The sequence below is a fragment of the Ambystoma mexicanum genome, chromosome 5q (assembly GCF_040938575.1).
Source record: "Ambystoma mexicanum isolate Mex_15411 chromosome 5q, UKY_AmexF1_1, whole genome shotgun sequence".
Classification (NCBI taxonomy): Eukaryota; Metazoa; Chordata; class Amphibia; order Caudata; family Ambystomatidae; genus Ambystoma; species Ambystoma mexicanum.
The window spans coordinates 417,517,843-417,527,060 of record NC_090933.1 but is presented as its reverse complement, the minus strand read 5'-3'; positions in this window follow the sequence as shown (position 1 = coordinate 417,527,060).

Genomic DNA, 9,218 nt, shown 5'->3' with positions numbered 1-9,218 from the left:
GCTTTCATCCGGTGACCATTTTACAGTTCTCTTCATCACCCAGGCCTCGCTGGCCGGGTCATGCTGGGAGCAGTGATACACTGTGGAAGGTGAAATGTTACAGTGTTAGTATCTTACGCTAGCTCATGTCCGTCTTGTTCGTGGGAATGGGCTCACAGCGGATCTGCCAGGGTGCTGCGGCAACAGGGATAATTGAAACTCTCCGAGGGTGGGGGCCGTGCTACAGTGCGCTGAGCTCACACCATCTTTATTAGACAAAATGGTTTCTGAGGCCTAGCTAAATTCAATACGTGTGGGCAATGTCTTCAGCAGGTGAGCCCTCCACCACCTGGGCCCTGGTGGTATGAGGGGACGCCCAATGAGCCATGGCCCTCACCTGGGGAAGGGATGTAGGCAAAGGGGGTCTCTTGGACCAACCCTCCCCTACATTTCCCCCCTTTCGTTACTTAAGTAACAAATTCTTTAACTCATTCAATCTCCTACACTCTTCTTCGTCAATAATTGTGTCATCCCATGCTGGTGTGCCTTTTATGGGCATCCATGCTCTGCACACCCCCCTTAAACTCTCTCCCCTCCTAGCATATTCATCTGGGGTACAGGTCAGGTATATATATCCGCTCTCTCCTTCCAAGTCTACCCACACCTCCTGGTACCATTCTAATATATGGGGCTCTCTGATGGTGGTATGCCACAATTTGTCTACGATATCCTTGTCATGATACCTGGGCACTAGCTGATACCTGGGTGTGTCATCAGTTCCTGTTTGTACCTGCACTTCCTGCATAGTTTGTATTGTACCACAGGTGTTGCCCATTGTCACCATCATCATTGCACCATTAGGTACTGCGTTAGCACAACATCGAAGACCCACCTGGCACAGGCAAAAAATAAAGAGGAGGAACACCACAGCTGGCATCAAATATTTCACAGTCATTCCCAGCCATGAGGGAACCCAGGAGAAGATATTGTCGAAACCATGTGCTGTCTCCTGCTCCACCTTCCATTTTCATCCTTTCTCTTAGGTTGTGTACTGCTTTGATCACATGGGACAGGGAGCCATTTTCTGCGTCTTCAGAAGGTACGAAAGTGCAGCAGGCACTTCCGATTTTTCGGCAAACACCTCCATCCATCGCCGTCAACAGGTCCAAGACATGCCTGTTTTGCATGGTCATCAGCCGTAAAGCTCTTAGTTCCACTTTTATTACGTTGAACCCTTCTTCAGTGTCATTTGCCAGCTGGATAAGTTCCCAGCGTGTTATCTGGAGCCATTTTGCGTTTGCTCTGGCTTGGATACTTGGGATGAGTGAGGCAAAGAATGTTTCTGCCGAGCTGAATAATCGATATCTGTCTGGGATCTGTGCCAGCAACTCCGATGATGCCTTTGATATGTAGTTTGATGCTCGTCTGTTTCGGGACAGCACCTCTTCCTTGCTCCCAGAAGACAGGACATAGATTTGTGACTCTGCAGTCGGCTGGGCCGCACTCTGTTGTGTGCTTTCTTGTGTCCTTTTGCTCCCATCAATGTGGCTTTCTGGGATTACCATTAGGGCTGAGTGCAGAGTGTCCATTGAGCAGCTGCCACACCATGACTGGGGGAGGTGCAGGTTGCCTGGTTGCCGCATACCCAATACGTGTCCATCAGGGCCGCTGTCCCTTTTCTCAGATCTGGGATGGTGAGAGTCTTGTTACAGTTCTTGTTTGTCCCCATGGAGGTTTTCCCCTCTCCTTTAAAACATAGTTCATAATCTATTTCGTTCTGCAGTTTGAAGGGTTTTTCAATGGCTGTTACCCAAGTTAGTTTTGAAATGTGTTCCTTCCATACTGGTGTGCACGTTTCTTCTATCCATTGCAATTTCTCTGGTGCCACACCCCCCAGCGCTTCAGCTTTACACATTACTTCTTCATCCTTCCACTTGTTGTCTGAAAAAGGTGTCCCTTGTATCACAAAAAATGGTTCCTCCAGACATACCACTCCTACCGTCTTTGGGTAGCAAGTTTTCTCGTTCTGCAGCATTCTAAAAGTAACTTCATGTGCCTGGAAGGTGTTCTTAATCCTGCATAACGTCAGATGAAGGAGACATTGGGCATCTACAATAGGCAACTCTTTGGGTAACAATACCTTGGGTGTGCCTGAAGCATGGGGAATGAGGGAGCAGACATAGCAGCTCTCGTTCGTTGTTTGTTTAGCTGTTGCACTCATATCTGCATACCATTTATTCGTCTGGTGGGGGTGTCGTGGGTCTTCCATTTTATCTAGTCCTAACCCATAGTACTCATCATACTTCCTCCTCCCTGCTTCCCTTTTTTCGTCTGTTATTCTTATTCCTCATGTATTTCCCAGCCTCCTGGGCGATGGACAAAATGGGCCCCCCTTTCTCATTCCCGCCCCCCTTTGCCCAGTCATCATATAATATTTCGTGTGTTGCTCTCATCCTTTCCTTTTCTTCCTTGACGTTATCTGTTAGTGTGTTTTTTACTATGGGGGCAGGTTGGCTGGTGGGGGTGTTATACAACCACGATATGGCAGACGGGTTTCGGTCATTCAAGCTGCAAGCATTGTAATTAGATATCTTCGGCGGAGACACTGTGTTATTTTGCATTTCACCCTGTAGCCCTTCATTTTTTGAGATGACAGCATTGCATGGTGTGGTATAATAACCCCATACAAGTTTAGTTCCGTCCCATACCAAAAAGTCACCTTCCTTAGCATTTACACTCGTGGTTGCATTGATTAGAGTAGTGCTGTTAATCCCTCCCCCCTCGTCATTTCGATAGAGATGAAAGCTATGAACCAATATGTAACCAGGCCAAACATTATTGTAAAAAACAATGTAATACACACCGATAATCCACACTCATACGAATATCTGCATCTCTCAGTTAACCACTCTCTAAACCTAGTAAATCTATCCGTTGCAGGCTGCCCGTTAGATGCCATGGTAGCTCCTGTTTGAGATATAAAAGTGCATTAAGTGCATGAATGTAAACATTTTGTTTGGCACTACCAGTGCCAGTATATGTTGACAGGGAATGGAAGCGGGTAGGGTTGCAGGGATGGGGATACACAGACAAGGGTGTAAACACTTCATAATTTTATCATATCATTAGTTACGTATACGTTCACAAGTGGAAAACACATTTTTTTTTTTGTAATATAAAAATGCAAGTATACTTGCCATTCATCTGTATTACTGTCACACACACAAGTTCATATTCAGTCATTCTGCTCAGTTGCATTGTTTGCTGTTGTCTGTGCCTCCTCATCCACCTCTTCCTGCACATTACTATATGCCCTTCGTACGTCTGTCAAATGCACCCAATACTTCAGGCCCTTTACTTTAACTGCTGTGGGCGTGCAAAACACTACTTCGTATGGGCCATGGAACCGTGGTGCACTCCACCGACGCACAAAACTCCTGACATATATGAATTCACCCGGCATCAGCTGTAGCTGTGGTTCAGGCTCAGTAACAGACCCTGTTGTGTTTCCTTCCCCTCACGTGAATGGTGGAGAGAGCTGCTTTGATATTGCGCGCGCTGCCCTTGTCAATTTCTTCAAATAGTCTGTGAACTCGTCTCCCAATATCGCTGCGCTTCTGTGTGCATCTGAGTGTTCGCGCAGTGGGGAGTGTGCTGTGTGCATTCGTCTCCCAGTCACGATCTCGTGCGGGGACAAATGGTGGTCCTTGCTCGGCTGATTTCTCAGCTCAAATAGCGCAAGGGGCAGACAGTAAATCCAGTTCTTTTTTAATGAAAAGCATAGTTTTGATAACCTCCCTTTTAACAGTCCGATCATCTTTTCCACTACGCCATTACTTTGAGGATGATAAATCGAGCACAATTTATGCTTTATTCCCAACAATGTAGTTACTTCCTTGAAGAGCTCGTTTACAAAGTGAGTGCCCTTGTCCGAGCGAATCACGTCACAAATTCCCCAGCGCGGGAACACTTCCCTCACTAAGAACTTTGCAGCGCTTTTAGCATCAGGTCGTGCACATGGGCCTGCTTCTACCCACCTTGAGAATGGGCATACAACCACGATCATGTAACGTGCCCCATTACACCTTTCTCCCATGTCCGCATAGTCGATATGTAGCTCTCTGAATGGCCCAATTGGTTTTGGAATTGTTCCCCGGAGCGTACGTAATGTCATTCCTGAATTGTATATCTGACATGTTGTGCATTCCAGTGTTAATCGAGATATGTGCTCCTGGAGACAGGGCACGAACCATTCTTCCTGTATCTCTGCTGCAATGTGTTGTTTCGTATTGTGTGCAGGGAAGTGTAGTTGTTGAAATGCAATTTCCAATAACTTTACTGGCATTACCACTTTTCCTGAGTTATTTTGTCGCCACAGTAAGTCTGTCGCCGATTTGCTGCACCCTCGTTTTGTCCACATCAATTTTTCATCTGCACTAGCTCCTTCCTGTAATTCTAGTATTTGTGATGTAGGCATCATATTGTAGCCTTCTGGGAGCTCTTCGTTTATCTTGTGCTGCAGCATGTACTCACCTGCTTCATATTTCTGAAAGTAGGAAGCTTCCTTGGCGGCAGCGTCCGCTGCCGCGTTTCCCAAAGACACAACATCTGTGTTGGATGTATGTGCTTGGCACTTCACTATTGCTACTGCTGTAGGATCTTGTAGGGCCTCAATCAACTCCTTCAGCAATTCTGCATGCTGCACTGGAGTTCCATCTGCTTGTCGAAACCCCCTCCGCCCCCATCTTGCTAGACCCCCATGTACTGTTGTCGTCATGTAAGCTGAGTCTGTGTATATTGTCACTGCACAACCTTTAGCCGCATGTAGGGCTTCTATGAGTGCAATCAGTTCTGCTGCTTGTGCGGAGTAATGTGATGGGAGGCGGTATTGCACTAATGTCTCATACTCACCGTCTTCTAATCTCACCACTGCCATACCCACATGTTTCTCTCCCGTGTCCATGTCAATTGATGCTGACCCGTCTACGAAGTACACTTCCCCCTCGCTCAGAGCATTCTCACACACCACTGTGTCCTCTCCTCTTTCTCCTGTGTAAGTTGCACAATCGTGTTCCTGCATGTCCTCTATTGTGCACGCTTCTGTAATAAATGTTGCTGGGTTCACTGTCTTGCATCTCACCACATGGATATTGGCGCTGGACAATATTATCTCATAGGCGGTTGCCCGCTGTGTTGTCAGTGTGCTTTTTGACCTCTCAAGTATTGCAAATAATGAATGTTCCACAAACAATGTCACAGGGCATCCCATTACTATTGTGGCACTTTTCTCAATTGCGAACGCGGCTGCAGCGAGTGATTGCTCGCACGCGAAATGTCCTTGCATTACAGCATCTAAAGTGCCACTATAGTAAGCCAAAGGCTTGTGTCCTAGGGACGTCTTCTGTGTCAGTACAGCTGTCATGAGTGTTCCCTTGCAGTGTGAGAACAGGTAAAATTTGCGTCCATAATCAGGATTTGCGAGTACTGGAGCGCTTGAAATTAACTCTTTTAATGATTTAAAGGAGGCACTCATTTCTTCTGACCATTCTATTTTTTTGTTCTCCTGTTGTGCCTCCTTGAGCGCTTGTAGTAGGGGTCTGGTGTATGCTGCATAATCTAATATCCATGCTCGGCAATAGTTGCACATTCCCAGGAATTTCTGCATGTCTTTCACTGTTGTGGGTTCTCCTACTGATCTTATTGCTTCTACCCGGTCGGGGATTATCCTTTTCCCATCTTTTGATATTAGCTGTCCCAAGTATAGAACCTCTGTCAGACAGTACTGTAGCTTTCCCTTGTCTACTTTGTACCCCTTATTGGCCAATAGAGTCAGGAGTGTTATTGAATCTTTTCTGCATGTTTCTTCGTCTTGTGCGCAGACGAGTAAATCGTCTACGTACTGAATGATTGTACTGTCAACTGATAGGTTTCCCAAGTCTTCATGTAATATGCGGTTGAATATGCTCGGGCTCTCGCAATATCCCTGCGGTAATCTGCAATGTTCATATCTCTTACCCCCTAGTGTAAACGCTGTCAAGTATCTGCTTTCTTCAGCCAGGGGGATGGAGAAGAATGCGTTTTTCAAGTCGACCACCGTGAAATGTGATGCCGTTTTTGGAATGCTGCATAGTATTGATGCAGGGTTCGGGACCAAAGGGAACTCTTTCTGAATTACATCATTTAAGGGGCGTAAACCCTGTATCATCCTCCAAGATCCTTTCTTTGCTTTTTTGATTGGGTAAATGCATGTGTTACATGGTGAGTTTGAAGGCACTATGATCCCTTGTGCTAGTAGTGCATTTATTGTCTCTTTTATCCCTTCTTCAGCTTCACGGGACAATGGATACTGTTTCACTCGGGGTAGAATTGCTCCTTGTTTTAGTTTTATTATCACAGGTTGTACTCCATGCAACAGCCCTACATCATGGGGGCCTGTTGTCCATAAATTATTTGGTACGAGCCTCATGTCATCATCGAAAAATGACAGCGGGGCTCCTACCACTGCCATCAGCTGAACGGGGATTTCCCTGGCTTGAATCAAAATGTCACAGGGCATCGCTATTTCCATTACTATTTCACCATCCCCCTCTGCATCTGAGAAGAGATCCTCATCTGTTAAGTCTCTTAGGGCGATATTGGCATTTGTACACAGTACTGTACGCCACTCACATCCTTCCATATCTATTCCAATCACAGAAATCCTTTTTGCTGATATTTGTACAGCATGCAAATCTAATGATACCACTGATCCTGGTGCTGTGTCAGGGCACACTATTGGGCGGAAGAGGAACTCCGCTGGAATCCTCCAATCCATTCTTCTCAGCTCTGGAATTATGAGGGCCAATGTCTTTAGCCCTTCAATAAACATTTCCTCGTTTTCCGGCAAACCTCGTATTTCTTGTGTGGTTGTGTGAGCCTGTACTACCAACATTACACGTAATGGGAATATTCCGGGTGTTGAACACACTATACCTCTCTCAGTGAAGGATATGGTCATGTTGAGTTTACTCAGGAGATCCCTCCCTAATAAATTTATTGGTGAGTGTTCATAATACAGTAAGGGTGTCTTTACAGTTTTGCCCCCCACTGTTACATCCAATGCTTCTGTGTAAGGAACTTCAATTACAGCCCCAGAGAACCCCTGCGTCTCTAACTTCCGGTTAGATAACGGAAACCGGCCCTCTCTAATGCATGATTTCTCCGCTCCCGAATCCACCATGAATATGAACTGCTTGTCTCCTATCTGCGCCCCTACCAATGGTTCCTCTGATGCATCGTAGGTGGTAGATAGAACTGGACACGCAAGTGTTCTCTGTGGGCTGTCCTATGCGGGGTATCTCATTGCCCCCCTCTGATTGAAGACGCTCCCTGAAACCACTGACACGCCACTATAGGGGGCTGGGGCGCGGGCCCCATTTGCTGTTGTCGCAAAGGGGTTGCCTGGCGTGTACTGCATATTGTCATTGTTTTGTGGGTGGTGCTGTGTTCTATTTTGATGCCCCTGTTGTTGCTCATTGTGCCCCTGGCCTGGGTTTCTTTGTTGTTGTTGTCCCATTGGGAGACCATATGGGCTCCCCGGATGGGGATGGCCATAATGTTCTGCCTCTTGGAACCCGTTGTTGGGTCTGCTTCTGCACTCCCTAGAGTAATGTCCCCATCTTCCGCAATTCCAACAACTCCCTTGTGCACCTCTAGGACCCTGCCATCCATTTCCTCCCATTCCCCCGTACCCCGGTCCACCTCCTCTTCGGCCCCTGTACCCACCTCGTCCCCACTGCGGACCTCCGCCTTGCTCCTGCTCATTCCACTGCCACTGTCCTGCTCCAGCCCAATTAGTTGCCATCCTTCCTTGTATTGCTACCAGCCCCTCCTCCTCCTCATCTCCCTCCCTGCTGTGTGGGAGCGCGGCTACTGCTGCTGCGACCTTCACCAACTTTGTCTGCACTAGTTTCGCTTCGTCTGCCAATCTTTTCTGCGCCACCTCCTTCTCCCTTTCTTTTATTCTCTTACAGTGGTGCACTATTATGCTTTGAATCTCAGGCCACCCTTTCGCTTCAATACCTGCTATCTTGTCGAGCGCCTTTTGCACCTCTTTTGGGAGCCCTCTTTTTATAATGAAGTAAAATAAAGATGTCGATTGATACCAGGGCGTGCCCGTTTCTGCTCTCCACATCTCTTGGACCCGAAAAATGTAATCCATAGCATCTTGCCCGTCATTCATTGTACACTGCATCACTGACTGTAAGTCTGGTGTATCTGGAAAAGTTTCCCGCAAAGCATCCCACACCCTCGCACGCACTGTGTTAAAGGAGGCCCCATCATGGCGGTCGCAGTCTAATGTTACTCCTGGGAAACCAGCCTTGACCCACACTCTATCAGCCTGATCCCTCACTGCTGCTACAAGCAAGCTCTTCACATCTCCTATTGCTAGGGGTACCCTGGCAGTGTGTTTCTCAAATGCGTATATCCACTTGCTCGCCCCTCCCGATAACGGGGGCAATAACTTTAATAAATTGGCCTTATCCATCTGAGCCCACGGGATGTAATTCGGCCTCCTTCCTCCCCTATGTATCAGCGGGAGCTGTAACTTTCCTTTCATCGTGGTATCTGTACCCGTCTTCACTCCTGATGTTCCCAATGATGCCATTTTCCCCACCCTGTTTCTCAATCGCCCCGTCCACTCATCATCCAGTGTTCTCATTGAACATGCACCATCTAACCCTTCACTTCCTCCTCCCAGTGCCATGCTTAACCTGTCGCTTTCCTCCAAATCGTCCCTTATATCACATAGTAGTTCTTCCCTGTCCCCTATAGGCCTTTCTTCATTGTCAGTACACCCCTCTCTTGTCCCTAGTTCAATTATTCGTGTTGGTTCTTCCTGAATTCTGAACAGTATCTCACCTTTTTTCCACCCGTCTTCAAGTGTTCTATTCTCACTCGGCGCTCTAGACGTGTGCTCTCATCTCGCTGCATTAAGTGCTGTTCGCTCACATATGCCTTTTATCCTCGAGAGCTCGTCTTTGGCTATTGAGAGTCTGACTCCAGATCGTCTGTTAGCTTTTCTATGTCCACCCTTTGTGTACTTACCTGGGCTCGCTCCCTAGTACTCTCGTATGGCGGGGGTGCCGTGGGCCTTTGGGGTGTAGTAGTTGTCGGGAGAGGCACATAAGTGGGGTCACTGTACCCCTCTGCGGGCACAGGCTTGTTCAATATCGGGTACAAACTCATTACCTCTATTG